Genomic DNA, 19,275 nt, shown 5'->3' on the forward strand with positions numbered 1-19,275 from the left:
TTAGTTAATGATAATAAAGCTGTTCATTGTTTGTTCATGTTAGTTCACAGCGCATTAACTAATGTTAACAAGATTTTAATAAAGTATTAGTAAAGTATTGTAAAGTGTTACCCATATTTTTAAAATGTTCCAGGTGAATGAAAGCTTAATATCCTTGTGGTATGGACAAAGATATCATAATGGAAGCTGCTTAGTACGTCAAATTAAACAGATTTTAGTTAGTTGTCAAGGCAGAGTCCTCTAGTAATTGTATTTTTTTTTATGCCAGCTTTATCTAAATCAACAGAAATGCAAGTTTAATAGTTTGAATTTTTGTTAACAATAACAATAACACCCATGAGGGAATAGGGTATTCCTGCACTTTCGGAGGCTGCAGTTTCAGGACTGCATTTGTAGGACCCTTGGAATACTAGCAATTTATACTGTTTTGTATCAGTGACTTTTCAATTCTGTATTTCATTTATTTATTTTTAATGGCACTTCACATCTGATGTGTGACACACTTAACAAAGTGCAGAAAACTTAAAAACGACTGTGCTACAAATTAGTACAAATTGTTTATTAGTATGTTAATCAATTAAAGTCATTTGAAAAGAAGTACAACATCCGGCAGCATAATGAACTGTTTTGCACAGCTAAGTAATAACTGCTGACACCCAAAGCCTCACACACTCAAGTTAAAAATGGCCTCACCCGCTCTTATGTTATAAATAAAGGCTATTAAAAAAAATAGTAATAATAATAATTTCAGTAGTCTTTGTATCTGTTTGGAATTTGAATCAGGTGTCCTCGCTGTTGAAGTAGAATGGCATAGATGGCGCTGTCACTAAAAGAAGAAAAAAATATATATAAAAAAACTAGGGTCCTAGAAATGTGGTCCACTTTTCAGCATTTACTAAAGACACACAATGAAAATTTTGATTTGAAAACCAATCATTTAAATGAATCAAGCAAGGTGATTTACTAAGTTTTGCTCTAGTCACTTTACTGGTATTTGCAGCATTATTTAATGCCCAAATGTCTTAAACCAGACTAATTTGAGCTGCTCTTGGTAGATTGCGTTGGTCATTGTGGAAATGATTTGGATGCACCTGTGTTCCTTCATTTGCACGTCGTCAGTAGATAACGCACAGAACTCCCATCTACACTTTTTTTTGAATTGCGTCAATTTGCCCTTTTTAGTAAATTTGTAGTGAATTAAATGAGTGAGCGAATTCGGACAAAGAGTCGGAAGTGCTGCATAGTTTGAGCTCTGTCATGGAAACTATGTATAAACCTTTATTAAACAATTTATTAATACATTAAAAATGAATTTATAGACCTTATGTAGCCCCGCCCCTTTTCAGCGTTGTCTTTTGACTTCCGGTCTGTATTTTCACAGCTATCTTGCATACACTGTAAACCCTAATGTTGTCTTTACTTAAACAATCAAGTGTACTTGACTAAACATTACTTGAAATTGTGCATTTTGGCCGGGTCACTCAAAAATATAATTTCAAATAACTAATTTACCTTCAAAATACAAAAACTTAAGATTCCAAGTGCAGTGAACTCAAAATAATGATTAAAACTTACAAAAGGTCATTTTCACAAATTTCTTAACTGTGAAATGATGATACATTCATACATGCTTTCTTCAAGTGCAAGGTGTCATTCTTATTTTACCAGAAAACAAATGGCTTTCATTTTACAATTATTGATTGTAGTGGAAATAAACGTTTATTTAAAACAAAAAAAATCCTGATACTTTAAACTTCATAAATAAACTTTAATATCTGTATTCAAGTGTTTTTTTAATACTGTGGGTTGCAGTTTTCACTTCACTTTTTTATGCAGTAAACAACATGTACAGAACAATAAAACAAACAAAATACTTGCTCATGCATTTCACGTGCACATGTATGCCACGTGCCAAAATGCATGAAAGAGTTCCTCACATCAGCCACCAACCAAGTATCAATGAAAAAAAATATATACAAACTTACAGAAATACAGCGACGACGCATTATGTTTAACGTTAAATCAAATTCATTTCAAATCGGTTTAATTAAAATGTCTCTCTGATCTTCCTCTGATGCGATTGGCCACGCAAGCAGTTCTGCCTGGCAACAAGAAAACTAATGCACTAATTGGTGGATTTCAAAATTTTCGCATCGTCTGTTGCTGCTGCTGACACAAGTGCAAATCTCAAGACGGGAGGTTTTCTTTGTGTAACATTCTCGGTAAGTACAATTATTCATATATAAAGTTATTTTGTATGACTTTTTATCTCTGAAATATGTTTATTTAAATCCTTGCACGGTTAAAAGAGAACGCAGGCAACGTTAATTACAATATTTCCTGGTCAAACTTTTCCAACATAACGTTTTATCGATGGTTTTGTGATGATATGATAACTGCGATATCAAACGATTCTTTAATTTATTAGTTCAATTGCGTAATCGTGTATTTCTCTGCAAAAGATCATAGTTAACTTAGCCTAACGTTACTTTAGACCAGTCAACTTAGTGATGTTTTTTTTTTCTTCTTTTTTTCTGGTCAAACTTTGACAACCTCGACATCAATTAACGGTATTTTCTTCTTGACTTTGTGATAGTATGATTATTGAAATGTCAACAGCTTATTTCTTATTTTACTAGCGAGATAAGTTAGCTACACATTTGATGATCTTTTTCCGTGCAAGAAAGAACATGGCAGCTACTGCACAGACCATGTGGGTTATTTTTCCCATAGATTTTTCCCGGGCAAACTTTGTCAGTTTTACTAGTAACTTTAACGTTAATTGCAAATATTTTTATGATACATTTCTGATTGACTGAGAATGATAAGTTTTAAGAACATTGTTACTATAGCTAGGACGAATTAGTGATGTTTCGTCACGCTTGTCACCAATAAGTTAATTAAAGAGATTTAATCATATGGAAAATACTATAGTCAATGCAAACTAGCAACTTTTGGTTACAAACAAAACCATGCACAAAACTGTTTGAGCATGAGTAGGCCTACTTGATTATTTTCATTTTTGAGTGGTCTAAGTTATTCCTTTAACGTGTTAAAAATATTTCTTAGCCTCTACATTTGTTTCCTAATTAAAGCATTTCTATGTCCACACTAATGTGATTATGTGATCTGTCTTTATCTCCCCTCAGATCTGCGTTCAACAGAAAAAACCTAAAACTGGATTTCTACTTCTACAGAACATACAGTTCATGGACCTTTTTACAGCCAAAAGGGGGACTCCTGGTCAGTACTTGGCTAACGTTTTAAATCAAATAAAGGTTAGTAATGGTTAATAATAAATAAAGGTTTTGTCTTATTTAAATAACTAACAGGATAACTTTTACTCACCCTCAAGGTGTTCCAAACCTGTATACATGTATTTGTTAAAGCTGAACACCAAGGAAGATATTTTGAAGAATGTTTGTAATTGAACAGATTTGGGTACAATTAATGTTCGTAGTATTTTTATTATTATTATTTTTTTTTTTTTTAAGCATGTAAAAGTCAATGTTGGCCCAAAACTGCTTGGTTACAAACATTCTTCAAAATGTATTCTTCCTTTGTATTCAGCTGAGCAAAGAAATGTACAGGTTTGGATTGGAATAACTTGAGGGTGACTAAATGATGACAGAAATTTCATTTTGGGGGAACTATCCCTTTAAAAGCATTTAATTTTGTCAGCATTTAATTGTATAAAAATTCTTCAAATATATTGATTAGTTGTTGGCATTAATGCAATTTTGTGTTTTCCTTTAAAATCAGCCCAGCCAACGGAGGTCCGAACCCTTGGGATTCGAGGACAAACTATCATGCTTGGAGATGATGGTGACTCTTTCTTCAAGTCATGCTTAGTAAGTGGATCTGTTCTTCACCTGTTTACATTAAAATAACCACCTGTGCTCCCATTAGTCTAAGCATTTGTCAAGCATTTGAAAATCATGTTGATTTTAAAGCAATAGTTCACCAAAAAATTGAAATTTGCAGGAAATGTTCTCACCTTCAGACTATTCAAGATGAAGATGAGTTTGTTTCTTCATCTGAAAAGATTAGGAGAACTTTAGCATTACATCACTTGCTCACAAATTGATAATCTTTAGCGAACAATTGCTCAAACTCGTTCAAACAGCTGATAAAAACATCACAATAATCCACACGTTTGCTCATTGGACTCTTACTTACAACACCCATTCGCTACAGAGGATCAATTTGTGAGCAAGTGATGTGATGCTACAGTTCTCCAAATCTTTTCAGATGAAAAAACAAAACAACAACTCCTCTATATATTTAATGGCCTGAGAGTGAGTGCATTATCATGTTTGGGTGAACTATTAAAATACAAATGTGGCAATGTGGTCTTCAAATTAATAAATGTAATTTATACTGCATACTTAAAAAAAAAAAAGTATTGTCTTTGCTGGAAACATGTACATTTTCATAAAGTCAAATGCATACTTGTCCATATAATTTGGGATTAAGGTTAGTGTTATGTGTTTTTAATAGATCTAGTGCACGTTCTGATAAACATGAATTCATAAACATTTGATTCCTGATCGTAATACTCTATTTATGTCTGTTTTTTCACTAGGTGTCTGATCATCGCAACTCCATCCTTAATGTGCCAGTGGGCATCTTATTTGAGGACACTGAACTTCAGCCCCCCAATTCCTTGTATTTAACTTCTACGATTGGAATAATACTTGAAGGACAAGTGGTGATTGAAAAAACGCAGGACCTCCCACAGGCTATGTGTCTCCTCTTCGGTCTGATCTACGCACTAGACCGGAATTACCCCAAATCACTTGCCAATCCAGCGTGTGCTAATGTCAATGGGACAGTATTCTCTCAAGCCTAAATTGCAGTCTCTGGCAAACCAGCTTTTTGTTTAAAAAATGTCACTGTGAGACTTTAACACCACTCTGAGAAATGTTCTACAAATGATTTGCAGAAGATATATTCAGTACTGTAATATTGTGCGAATATTTGGTCAAAGACACTGACTATGGTCACTATGCTTTACTTAGTTTGCTGTGATTTCATAACGCTTAAACAAGTAAAATGTAAAAACAATGTACATTACGTGTACATGTTCAGTACATTTACAAAAATTTGAGACTTAAATGTAATGTGTAAGTGATCAGAGTTGTACAATTGATAGTGCACTACTTAATGTTGGATACTGTTGCCACATTTATGTACAGGGTGTGACTCATTTCCATTTGAAATTTTGGTCAATAAAGACTCAAAGGATCAATATGTTGTTCATTGTTTTATGTAAGTGCAGTGTGCACACAGCTTACAGTCAAAAATATGAGCTTTAAAATTTTGAAATAAAATTACAGTTAAATTTTCATGTTGAGTTTACTTAAATATACAAGTACAATTGATATTAACACTAAGTTAAGTGAACTTTATTGTTTAAGTACATTAAATAATCGTCAAGTTTGGTGAACTAAACAATTTAAGTCAAGTCTACATAACTACCAAGTTAAGTAAACTTAACTATGCAAGTTTTGGGAGTTCTCATTACTCAATTAAATTGAGGGAACGAGTTTACTCAAATCAATTGAGTTAAATCAACTTATTAGGGTTTTCAGTGTAGGTATGAATTAACTGCTCGTTAAAAAATTGCCCGGTCGACATTTGTTTAGACATCTGCTTTACAATGCTTATGATAAACATTACAATGCACATGATAACTTTTGTTAACTCTACAATAAGTAAATCCACTTCACCAGCTAATTACTCCTCGACAGCAATGCGATAGAAATACAGAGCGACCGCAAAACCGGAAGTTCAAAGACAATATTCTAAAGATGACGGCGCCCACGTTTCTCTGGTGCATAAGGTCTATACTTGGATGATATTACGCTGTACCCACATTGTACCAGCGGTTTGGAAAATGGATAGCTGTGATGCATTATGGCTATTATCTACAAATGGCTATCCCTTCAAATAATGCACTGTTTAAAGGGGGTCGCACACCGAACAAGAAGCGCAGTGCCGTGTCGCGCAGTGCCATGTCTTTAAAATTTGAACACATTATTCTCTATGAGTGTACAAACAACGGCGGCGCCATTCGGCGTCTGTCTGCGGAGTCCAACTACCGTTCAGGACCTTCACTCGGGTTAGCTAAACGATAGCTAAATAAATACTATTGTATTATGTGACGTAGTTGCCTAGCCAACGGATAACATTACAACAAAATAACACTTACTTAACCCGATAAACACTTTTACTTGATTAACGTTCAAACACTACTATTTAATCAACATGACATAATAAGTCAAGTTAAAACTCACATATCGTGCAGCTTTTCTACCAGGAGTTGATTCAAAATTGAGCTCGCGCGATTAGAATGTGTGCGATACCTGGAGTTGTCCTAGACGTGGCGTGGTGTAGTTGTCCTAGACATGGTGTGCGACCATAGACAGTAAAAGAAATGGACAGAGCCATCTCATTGGAACTCCATTGAGACGATTGAAGCCCGTTTTTGGCGAATTTTTTTATTTTATTTTTTTGTATTTTTTTTTTTTGCCACTTCAGTCCCTGACGCGCAGACTCAAACAGAGCTTGACAACGTAGATGTGACGAGAGCAAACCGTCTGTCTTCTAGTGCTGTGGCAGGGGAAATCTGAATCATTCCCTTCCGAAACTTGCAGAGGCGGAGAGTGTGAGTAGGAGCTGTCCATGAGCGAGGAGCAGGAGACACTTTTGCTAGGTATTCTGATTAATTATTTTGTCATTTTGCCTCCACGTTTCCACGATTGCGCGCGAGCTTCTCCTCCTGTCCATACGTTAATCTTTCTACTGTGTGACAGAGAGTCGCGTGGGTATGACGCAATCGTTAGCCTACTTTCACTAAAACTGCTTCTACGGGGCCATAACATAAGCTACAAGGTAATGGAGCCTTTTATACATTGTCATGTTTCTTTAGAAATAAATAAAGGACAAACGGGGTCTTCAAATGCCTCAGATGTAAAGTTATTCGTTGTCAAAGTGGCGCCAAAATGAATGGGAGTCAATGGGAATGCTAACGCAAGTCAAGTTCTGCTACAAGATGTCCGCTCCCGCGAGGCTTCAACTTCCGGTCGATGGATTACCCCTTTTGTGCGACCCTCCCCCCTCCCCTTTAGGGTATAGGAGGCGATTTTAGCACACAGCCCTAGACTCTTTAAAACTAGAAAAAAAACTTGTTGGCTGTCTATTTAGACAAACTTTTTGGGCACCATAGTAAGGAGCTTTCATAGTGGAACAACCTGGAAACTAATTGATTCTTTATTATCACATGACTGGGTCATTTGTTGCAAGTACAGCTTTAAGATTTACTTGAGAGAGTGTACGTATGTGCAAGTATGCACTTTGTGCACTGTACATAAGATACCATACACTATAAACTAACTCTATAAGGGACTTAACAGGGCTGGACAAATTTACTGTCACGCAAGCAAAATAATAATAATAATTATTATTATTTTTTTTTTATATTTCACAACTATGTCTGCACTCTTAACACTTTTAGAAATTTCCAGGATTGTCCGTTTCACATTTTAGGAAACAATCATTTTTTGTGGAGAGCTTACAGGGGTTGGACAAAAAAACTGAAACACCTGGTTTTACAACACAATAATTTGTTAGAATGGTGAGGGCCTCATTTTGCATCCAAATACAGCACCAATTGACAGATAGAAGTCCTTCACAGTGACCAGAGGGATTATGAGCCGTTCCTCTTCCAGAACAGTGTCCAGGTCACTATATGATGCTGGTGGACTCGCTCCTCCAAAACACCTCAATAATATTCAGATCTGGTGACTGTCAGACCATGGGAGATGTTCAAGTTACTTTCATCTTCATCAAACCCTTCTGTCAAAAGTCTTGCTGTGTGTGTTGGTGCACGATCATGCGGTTTGAGCATCAGGTGCTCATGATCCTCCAGAAGGGTTTGGTAGTCCTCGGCAGTGTCGTGTTAATCAAATACAATCAGGATTGTCATGATATTGGAGCTCAAACCATCACTGATCCACCCGTGCTTCACTCTGAAGATTGGCCGCCAGGCATATAGATGTGAAACCTCCAACATTGGCCAGTGTTTCAGTTTCATTGTCCAACCCCTGTAGTTTTGTTCTGTCCCACAAAATGCTGACTTAAGACCACACGAAAACCACTGGCAACTGTTTGAATCCGTAGTCGACTGACTGAATGAACGTTTAATCTGCCAACTTATTTGCTTTTCAGCCAGTCATTGGGACTACTGGGCGAACATTGCATCACCTTAATATACAAGAGCTCATTATTACATGATTGGAGCGGCATTGGCTCAGTGGTTCATGCTGGTTGTCTACAAACCGGAAGTTTGGTAGCTCAATCCCCGGTTCCACTTTACCAAGTGTCGAGGTGTCCATGAGCAAGACACCTAACCCCAGCTGCTTCTGACGAGCAGGATGGCGCCTTGCATGGCTGACTCTGCCGTCAGTGTATGAGTGAATGGGTGAATGGGGGGCAATATGTAAAGTGCTTTGGTGGCCATTGGGTCTGTGAAAGCGCTATATAAATGCAGTCCATTTACATTTAGAATCATTGTTTCTGCTCAATGCTCTGTTCTTCACTAGTATAAGTAACGCAACAGATTTGTGGATATTGTAAAAAATCTACCGTCTCAGACGTCACTGACATACAGTAACAGGCCTTCCTGCGTTACCTGCTTGACTATAGTGTGTTGGGGTCCCCGGGGGGCTTGGCACACTTGATGGCGTTTGTCACCGTGTTTAGTATTTAAGAGCTGAGAGGAGAATAAATGGAGATTGATGTTTTGATGGATAGTCATTGACTTCTCACCTTTCTTCCAACATCTCAGATGTGCAGAAGCGTGGAGAGATGGCAGAGGAAATTTGCAAAGCTATTACATGAGTGTCTTTCTAAATCATATGCCTCCGAGAGGAGACAACTGCAGTAATACCTGCCATTTACTGGCCAAATTATCTATTATATTCCTGCCTGATGGGTAGCCGAGGTCAAACTCACTTTGGATGGTTTCATGGGGGTGGGTGAGGGTCATTTTTAGACCAAACAGACCTCTGTGTTTGTCTTTGGATGTGCTGAATTTTTGAACTAAGAAAATGTCATAATCAAGGACTTTCTGATTCAATTTCCTTGGCAACATGTGTGGTTTACTGGGAAACTGACTGGCATCCAGAATTTTGTTTTCTTTTATCTTTTTTTTACTGACATTGACATATTTGATTATTCATGTATTTATTTATTCATGAAGAACTTGTTGAAGAATTGTTGCAAAACTTAGCATCACAATGCTAGGGTGTTCTGAGTGGTTGCTAGGGTGTTCAGGGTAGTTGATTACTGGTAAAATCTAAAAAAAAAACATTCAGAATCTCCCACTTCTCAGGTTTCTGTGATATTCTGCAAGTTCTTCTTAAGCCCTATTCGCACGGGATCAGTGCTATTTGGTGACCTGTAGTAATTTATAATAATTGCGGAGTTTGTCTGTGATCTTAATCCCATGCGAATTGGCCATTTCTGTAATTTGTAAAGTAAAAATTCCCCCGCAAATTACCTACTATATTTTGCCGAACACCGAGGTCCAGTGATAATATTAGTCCCGTGCGAATCGACATCTCTGTGATTTGGCCATCTGCGCCTTTTTATCCATCTTTCGTGAAGAATAGAGGCTGAGTTGGAGTGTTTTTATAGTATTTTGGGTGTGGGGTCATATCGCTAGTACAACTATACAATTTGCAGAAAGAGAAAGCTATACAATCAGAAGAGCAAAAACAAAAATAAGGATTAGATGGAGATGAATGACATGTTAGCAGCATGCGGTAAGGACAATTCTTCTGTTTATACAGCTAGACATTATAACGACAAGAAAAGCTATAGCCTAATGACATCATATCCGAGCCCGGTCTCATGAAAGTTCGTATCTATAGCACGAATGTCATTTCTCATGCCATTTATACGCCGAAACTAGTTTTTGCGTGTATATGGTACGCGTTTTTCGCGTGCATATAATACGCACTTTTTGGCGTATAATAAATACGAACTCCCCACCCCCCTTCCCCCTAAACCTACCCAGGGGGTTTTCAATGCGTAGCATATGCACGCAAAAAACATTTTTGGCGTATAAATGCCACGAGAAATGACAATCGTGGTATACGCACTTTCATGAGACTGTGTTGCATATCCGGGAGATAAGTCAGTATATTCGAGTACAATCACAGGCTTCGCTTATCCCGTGCAAATGCGCCACACGAAATTCAGATGTGGGTGGGTAATTTCAAATTCACACGTGGTCCCTAGGTAATACTAATCCCATGCAAATAGGGCTTTAGTGTAAGGGGTTTTCTTTTTGTCTGCATTATCATCCTGCTGGCAAAAAATAGCAATATCGCAAAATAGTTAATTTTGCTTTAAATAAGGTTTATATCTACATCATCAGTTAATTAACATTAGTTAGTTAAAGGGATACTCCACTTTTTTGGGAAATAGGCTCATTTTACCACTCCCACAGAGTGAAACAGTTGGGTTTTTAGCATTTTCGAATGTATTCAGCCGATTTTCTGATATTTAGAATAATATCAGTAACCAAACAGTTTCTGGTCTCATTGACTTCCATAGTATATTTTTTCCTATTATGGAAGTCAATAAGACCAGAAACTGTCTGGTTACTGATAACATTATGCATTAGTTAACATGAACTAACTATGAACAGTGCCTGTAAATAGCTTTACTGTTTTGTAAGATTAACTGTACATATTTACATTAGTTTATGTAGCATTTGACACACACTAAGTATGAACAAAGTATAAGCCCTAGGATCGTCATCTAACTGACGTTAAAGGGTGCCCTAAAACGCTGGATGTTGACGTATGGTCAAAAGCGTCAGTTAGATGACGTCTTGGCATGAGAATGTGTTGGTTTACCAACAAATCAATACCTTATATATATGAAAGAGTGTTGATAAGGTACACAACTGTATTTTTACATTTAGGGTAACATGGTGAGTTAGAAATGTTCATACTTAGTGTGTGTTAACTGCTACGTAAACTATAAATATGTACAGCCTTACAAAACAGTAAAGCTATTTACAGGCACTGTTCATGGTTAAGTCATGTTAACTAATGCATTAACTTATATTATCTAATGTCTATCTAGTGTTGTTAAATGTAAATTGATGCATTAGTACATGTGTGGGTTAACGTTAACAAATTTTAACAAATGCTGAACAGAGATGTTGTTCATGATTAGTTTTAGGGCTGTCACGATAATCGCAATATTGTAGTACCGCGCTTCTGACAAGTCAACCGCAGAGGATTGCACGTAACCGCAGCAACCGATATTCACGTTTTTTTTTTTTATAAGGCTATAGCTTTCTTGTTTTGCACTTAATGCATGTGTATTGAATATTAAACAAGTTCATAATGATAACAAGACTGTTTATCATGGTGATGTGTAGCCTACCGGTTTCACAAAGACAGTGAATGAGAGAGATCGGCAGAGCGCGTGCAATTGCCTGCGTCTGTCTTAGAAAAGCTTGTTGTGTCAAAGGGAAGCGAAATATTTGTCGCATCATCATTTTAACATTCTTTTCATGGGTATTTTCCCATAAATGCGCGTCAGCAGCTGCGCTGGTCAGCATCCCACAACACAAGGAAGCCGCGGTGAAATAAAATCAGTGAGTCACGCATTGAATCAATGCTATATTGGTCTCTAATAAGTGAAGCATCAGCTTCAGCGTTGCCCATGTGACGCATTGCTGCTCAGCTGAGACTTAAAAAGTTGAATCTCAAAGTTAAAAATAATTAACATCTTGTTTCATTACATCTCTTTTAATGAATGAGCTTTTTTAAACGTGTTCGTTGAATGAGCGGTTCAATGACTCGCTCAAAGTCCGTTGTCATAACAATATGCACGCTGAGTGAAAGTCTTTCAATGCGCATATGCTGTTTAGTTTCGGTTACATTGGTTACTCAAAATGTCCTCGTTTTTTTCCACATCTTAGACTTTATTTATATAGCTACAAATACATATAAATTAAATAAATAAAGAAATGGCGGTAATACCGCATATCGCGCTATTGAGCCACTCAACATTACCGCAAGGGAAATTCCAGAACCGCGACAGCCCTAGTTAGTTTATGTTAACTAATGGAACCTAATTGTAAAGTTTTACCAGAGACACGTAAACTATCCTTTTAATATGGCCATTTTGACACATAAGTATGTGTATTTGACCGTTCAAACCCAATAAAGCTGCAAAAAAAGAAGGTTCAGTATTTACCTGCTGTATAAGCAGTGGCTTTATGTGTGCGCGTCTCTTAGACAGAATACACATATACAGAATTATTTCTCTTTCACTGCTTATTACACTTCAACTGTTAAAATCACTTGTTTTTAAACAGCAATGCATAAAAATGCATGAAAATGTCAAGCTTTCGTGATGGCACGGCTAGGCAAGGTGCAGGATTTGATCAGAAAACATGATTCTGTTGGCTAAGAAAGCTTTTCAGGGGTACCCTGTTTTGTACCTGAATATAAATTATAAAAAAAATTCTTTACAGTTTATTTAGGCTGAATTCGAAATACTCTTAGTTCACTTCAATTCTTACTACTCTTACAGTTCACAAATCCTCTTATGGAGTGGTAAAGTGCCTATTGAATGTGTGCTTCGGAATCTAGAAGTAGTAGGTCATCTGATAACTTTTCGCCTACTGTTTTGTGATTACTGTGAATTTGGACATCCATCATAGTTATCGTTGTTGGTGTGAACGAGCCTTCAGCGTTATCGGTTTATTCAGATCCCTAACCCTGAGTGGTCGTAATAGCAATTCTTGCCTCAGCAAATGCTGCGAATGTACTTGCAGTATGTAAACACTACCAGGCTTAGACAGAAAACGCCACGTCTTACAATCATAAAGGATTAATGCTGTTAGATTTAATTTCCTTTGATTTAATATTAAATTATAGCCGAGTTATGTCTCGTAGTTCTTTTTCCACTTTCAGAGGCAAATAAATTCTTGGCAGAGAGTTCAAGTGTGTGTAATTAAGGAGGCCTTGACACTCTAACACCACCACATCTGTCTCATGGTGCTAGTTGCTAGGTTGAGCCACTTTTAATGACTTTTCGGTATTCATGCATTAAAAGGTAATTAGCTGATCTCCAGTGATCATCCCAGTCAAGAGTCAATTAGTTAAGGTTTTTGTTAATGTGAAGAAGGGTACTGAGATTGTATAGACACGATGACAGATATTAATTACTCAGCAGCGATAGCTAAGAAACTAGAATACATCACCATGAGTGCTAGTGCAGATACACAGGGTCATATTAAAGTGAATGCGACCTAGCGGTTTGTGTGCTAACCTTTTGTCTTCAGGGTGTGTTAAGGAGTTTCTTCTACGGTATCTGAACCGGTTTAACCCTACTGTCTTTAATGAGACGTTTCACAGTTCTTTGACCTAAATGTTCACCTTGGATGTGTCCAGATGTTCCTCCAATATCATGCAGAGCTAATTCTCCCCTTTATATAAGTCTGTAAAAGACATAAAATAATAAATTAAAACTGAATTATATACAACTGTTATTAATATAGAGAGCTCTGCAACACTCCAAGTGACGGCAGATGGGCATCGTAGTCATTAAATATTTACAGCTTATTGAGTTTAAAAAAACTGTGACAGGAAAGATAAACTTCTAGAGTGTGGTTTACTCATAAATACCGTTCGACGTCTGTGGGAGGAATGTGAATCGTTTCAGAATTTTTGGCCCTCTATCTTAGCCATGAGTAGAAACACATTTTACCTTGTTAAAGTGAGCCACATTCATTTGTGTCTACAACTAAGTGGTTCTGAAAATGGGGCCTTATTACGGAAGGGACGTGGACAAATGGAGGGTAGGAGCAGGGAAGATTAGAGCAGGTGACTTATTCGTCACCCCGTTGTAAGACGAGGGTGAGGCAGAGCGATCCGGCCTTTGCGTTCGCGCCTCTGAGAGTGGCCAGTTTCGTCGAAAAATGGCAAGCTGTGTCATATGCCCTGCAGGAAAGGAGAAAATGGGAGACTGCCGTGCAGGGAAGTGTACCAACAGCACGTTCCAAAGCCAGTCCAAAAATTCCATATGGCCATACATTTCACAGCCATGTCAGGCGTTTCCCTGCCAAGCGTCAATGCAAAATCCTGTCATATTAGGTCAAAGCAGTCTGAAGGTTAGCGAGATGCTAAATGAAAGTTAGGCAGGCAATCTGGCAACATCTCTTGCCAATTAGAAAAAGGCCACTCAAGGTGTGCGATGGGATAGCTTTACGGTCTGTTTTTCCGGTGGTCTAACCAATACGTTCTATAATGGGAGCATGTGCGCTATACCCGGCAACACTCTCTTTAACATTTACAAGGTTTTAGGATTTAATGAGGAAAGGGGTGTAAAGGCTCTCTGTTTAATTTGTTGGCCTTTAAATGGACTGCAGGGTTGTCTTATGATTATTTGCTAAGCGCGGGGGGTTGGTAATAGGGTTTATTGGTATCTATGCTGTATTGACAGGCTGGATGGAATGGCCTATTGGCCAGTCCATGTGCTTTTTCATTATTGTTTTGGATACGGTAATACTTTGGCTTTTGACCAGTGCTTTTTATATTTCGTTAAGCCTATCACAAATCCAAAAGGACTTAACATTATGACAGTGTCCTTCAAAGGAGACCACTTACTTATTCTTTGATGTCATTACAAGCAGTGCAGTGTATTTACTCTTTATTTTCCAGCTCTAGTTTTTATGGATGCATTTTAGAAGGAAAATGGCTTGTTGGTTCCAAAGGGGAATTAACTTTGAAGACGGCATTAAATCAAAATTGACTATTTACTTTCTTAATACATGTTTCTATTCGATTCAGTAATGCATGTTGTTTCAAAAACTCCATCCATCCATCCATCCATCCATCCATCCATCCATCCATCCATCCAAGCCCTCTCATTTTTTAGCCCCATCCATCCATCCATCCATCCATCCATCCATCCATCCATCCATCCATCCATCCATCCATCCAAGCCCTCTCATTTTTAGCCCCATCCATCTATCCATCCATCCAAGCCCTCTCATTTTTAGCCCCATCCATCCATCCATCCATCCATCCATCCAAGCCCTCTCATTTTTTTAGCCCCATCCATCATCCATCCATCCATCCATCCATCCATCTCTCTCATTTTTTAGCCCCATCCATCTATCCATCCATCCATCCATCCATCCAAGCCCTCTCATTTTTAGCCCCATCCATCCATCCATCCATCCATCCATCCATCCATCCATCCATCCATCCATCCATCCAAGCCCTCTCATTTTTTTAGCCCCATCCATCCATCCATCCATCCATCCATCCATCCATCCATCCATCCATCCAAGCCCTCTCATTTTTTAGCCCCATCCATCATCCATCCATCCCTCTCATTTTTTAGTCCCATCCATCCATCCATCCATCCTTCATCCATCCATCCAAGCCCTCTCATTTTTTTAGCCCCATCCATCCATCCATCTCTCTCATTTTTTAGCCCCATCCATCCATCCATCCATCCATCCATCCATCCAAGCCCTCTCATTTTTTAGCCCCATCCATCCATCCATCCATCCATTCCCTCTCATTTTTTAGCCTCATCCATCCATCCCCTCTCATTTTTTTAGCCTCATCCATCCATCCATCCATCCATCCATCTCATATATTGTTGTTGTGCGTTTTTTTTCTTTTTTGTGTGTGAAATCCATCCATCCATCCAAGCCCTCTCAGTGTTCAGTCCCATCCATCCAAGCTCTCATTTTTTAGCCCCATCCATCCATCCATCCATCCATCCATCCATCCATCCATCCATCCATCCATCCATCCATCCATCCAAGCCCTCTCATTTTTTAGCCCCATCCATCATCCATCCATCCATCCATCCATCCCTCTCATTTTTAGCCCCATCCATCCATCCATCCCCTCTCAGTTTTTATCCCCATCGATCCATCCGTCCAAGCCCTCTCATTTTTTAGCCCCATCCATCCATCCATTCATCCCCTCTCATTTTTTTAGCCCCATCCATCCATCCATTCATCCCCTCTCATTTTTTAGCCTTATCCATCCATCCATCCATCCATCATGCCCTCTCATTTTTTAGCCCCATCCATCCATCCATCCATCCATCTTGTATATTTGTTGTTGTGCGTTTTCTTCTTTTTTTGTGTGTGAAATTGTGTAAAAACTATCCAGCCACAAATCATATAGAGTAAAATCTAGCCTGAAAAATGGCAGATTATAACAGTTGTGGTTGCAGGATTGATCAGAACCATTTTAAGGCAGGGCTTAGCATTTGCTCCTCCTCTGAAACAACTTACAATTTCAGCTGACATCACCAAGCCCTCTCATTTTTTTTAGCCTATTCAACCACCTGTCATTGAGAGATCACTTTTCACCATTCAAACAATTGCATATTCATATCATCATTTTTTCCCTCTCTTGAACATCCTGTTTCACCTAAATAAACCTCAATATGAAAGTAAAATGGCTTGCTAGCACTGTTTCGTGTCATTTTTAATCCTTTTTGAAATATTTGTAATGCCAACAGAGAGCTCACTGCCCATATCACAGCCCAGTGAAGTACGCAGAATCCAGGCATTAGCAAAAGTGTAATTGGACATATATTCCCCAATTTAGTGTCTCTCTACTTTCTGTAGAATAGAATGAATAACCATTTAGGGATGTTTACCCTCAGGGGTCCTGTGGCCATTTGTAACCTCTCTCTCGAGTTTAGCTAAAGAAGTTTATTACCATTAAGCAGTAGATAGAGCTTTGTGTTTCTACTCAATGGCCAGTCATGAACCGTCCCTGGATGCTGTGGGTCTTTAGATGCAATTTGCACAGTGTATCGAGCCGCACGGAATATACGAGGCAAACGGTATAAATTTAGAACCTGTTTTTTTATTTTTTTTTTATTTTTTTTATCTCCTCTGTCTAATTAGGTGCAGTGGAGACTAATTGTTAATGGCATGGCTGTTATTGCTCTGGGTTTCTTTTTAATCTAAATGGAACAGACTGCTTTTGTGGGGTATAATTAGGTTTTATAGCTCAAATTCTAGCCTGGCCTTCTTTTTGTGAGAGTTCTCACAATTTCTTCTACCCACTGCCATTTTAAAATCAATTAGCAGAAGTCCAGCTTTTGTTCCTCAAAGCACTGATTCAGGCTTCCCTTCATCTCTGATGGAGAAAACCACAGTTCTTTGTAGATGGCAGATTTCCTCGGATCAGTGGATTGATATATTAGTAGAATGGGCTACAGGAGGCACTTTCCCGCAGTATTGGGTACATCTTCTAATCTTACCGCCGACAGAGGTCCGCGACAATTCCACATGCATTTGATCATTATATCATTACAAGTGATTGTAGTCTAACTCATTCTGAGTCGGAAAATACTGAAAATACTATAATGTGCTCTCAGCATAGGCTGAAATCATATATTTAAAGTCCGGCTGTTCTGTTGAGCTATTGTTTATTCGTTGAATTATTCATTCTGGAGTCATTCCTTCTCCTTGACAAGTCCACACCACATTTACACCCCCACAGGTCTCCCTGCATTCACATTTGGGTGCTGTCCAAAATGTTGTTTCTGGATTTAGTGTAAAAATGGGGTCGCGCTGAACCAGAAGTGAACCTTAAACATTGTGTCAGATGAATAATTTATTGCGCAGACCCATATATGCTTATAGGTCATTAGATGCAGTGAGATTGCTTATCATTTCTACCTGCAGGGCAGCACAGCATCAGTTATGCACATGCATAATTCTGGATCAGAGTGTTATTGACTGTATGAGAGCTCGATCCTTATCACAATCTCTACATTTTGAGTTGGGTTTAATGAATGTTACATCAGAGGTCACATGAATATTTTGCAAACTTATCTTTAACTTTAAGCACTATTCTGGATTTGTCATGATGGTTCACGTCAAGTGGGTGTTCATAAATTGAATTAGCGGGCCTCCAATTTGGGTTGATAAAACATAAAATTTGGGTGGCTGATATAATAATATAGTAGAAGAGTATTAAAAATGCTACGTATAAAGATAACTTTTAAGAATATATTTAGGATTCTGCACTATTTAGATCTCTAATCAAATATAAATGATCATAGTTAAAAAAAGTCATACTTTACTCACTCTTATGATGTTACAAACCTGTAAGACTTTCGTTCATCTTCAAAACACAAATGAGGTAACTCAAATAAATCAAATCTAAGAGATAGTAAAACGAATGCATGCGAATCTGGCAGTTTAGTCCAAGTTTTCTGAAGAGATATAGCTCAATTTATAGGTTTAATTTAGTCTTTTATTCACTTGGATCAGCAAACATAAACAGAAGCACAACTGATGTACTCGACTGATGCACGAAAACAAATTGGTTCTTGCAGAAGCTTGTGCTGTGTAACACACACATCAAGCGAACATGATTGAGCTTCCATTTACCAAAACTGATGTGTGAGTTGATAAATGTTTATATGTGACGAAGCCTGAATTCAATGTGTTCATGATATAAAGCCATCATATCCATAAGGAAATGACTTAACTGATCAATTCATATGGAGTAGTTTTACAATCTCTTCATAAATTTTTGAAGCGTCAAAGTGGTAGTTGCATAGGCTGTCAATGGAGGGACAGAAATCTTCATTTGTGTTTTAGGTCTTAGGCTTGAATCGACATGAGGGTGAGTAAATGATGACATTTTTTTTAAGTAAGCTATCCCACTTAGCAAATAAAAAAAAAAAAAAAAAAAAAAACATTGACTCTGTGGTCAGACATGGTTATATATATAGTAGTGGCCAAAAGTGATGTCAAGAGGGGATATTTGTTTTTAATGATGCTACAAGTTCGATTAAACCATTAAAATACATTGAAATAGTTTCGTTTTGAAAAATATGTAAAATATGGGGGAAGAACAAAACATTAGGTATTTATCTGACAAAATTATTTGGCATCACTTTTGGCCTCTATACTGTACACTCTTAGAAGAAAAGGTTCTATATAGAACCTTAAAAGGTTCTATCAGCGCTAAGTATTTGGAACCCCCAAAAGGTTCTATACAGAACCTTTTTCAAAGGTTCAATAATAAGAACCCTATAGGGAAAAATGTTCTATATGGAACCTTTTGGGTTCATTCATTAGCTTTTTTTTTTTCCTTTTCGGAGTAAATATTTCATATTATTGACAAACCTCAAAACTAGGGTTGGGTATCATTTGAATTTGAACGATTCTGATTCCGA

General features: G+C 37.7%; 1 protein-coding gene and 1 long non-coding RNA gene across 9 annotated transcripts in view; both read left to right on the forward strand.

Moving 5' to 3' along the window:
- nlgn1 (neuroligin 1) overlaps positions 1-19,275 on the forward strand; it is a 393,533-nt gene that overhangs the window by 118,593 nt on the left and 255,665 nt on the right. The window lies entirely within an intron of this gene.
- On the forward strand, positions 1,865-5,251 carry LOC148970440 (uncharacterized). The gene is made up of 4 exons (XR_016148480.1): positions 1,865-2,222; positions 3,150-3,278; positions 3,763-3,851; positions 4,586-5,251. It is a non-coding gene; the product is annotated as an uncharacterized LOC148970440 (long non-coding RNA).

Source organism: Pimephales promelas, chromosome 21 (assembly GCF_988280905.1).
Source record: "Pimephales promelas chromosome 21, fPimPro1.hap1.1, whole genome shotgun sequence".
In the NCBI taxonomy this organism is placed as follows: Eukaryota; Metazoa; Chordata; class Actinopteri; order Cypriniformes; family Leuciscidae; genus Pimephales; species Pimephales promelas.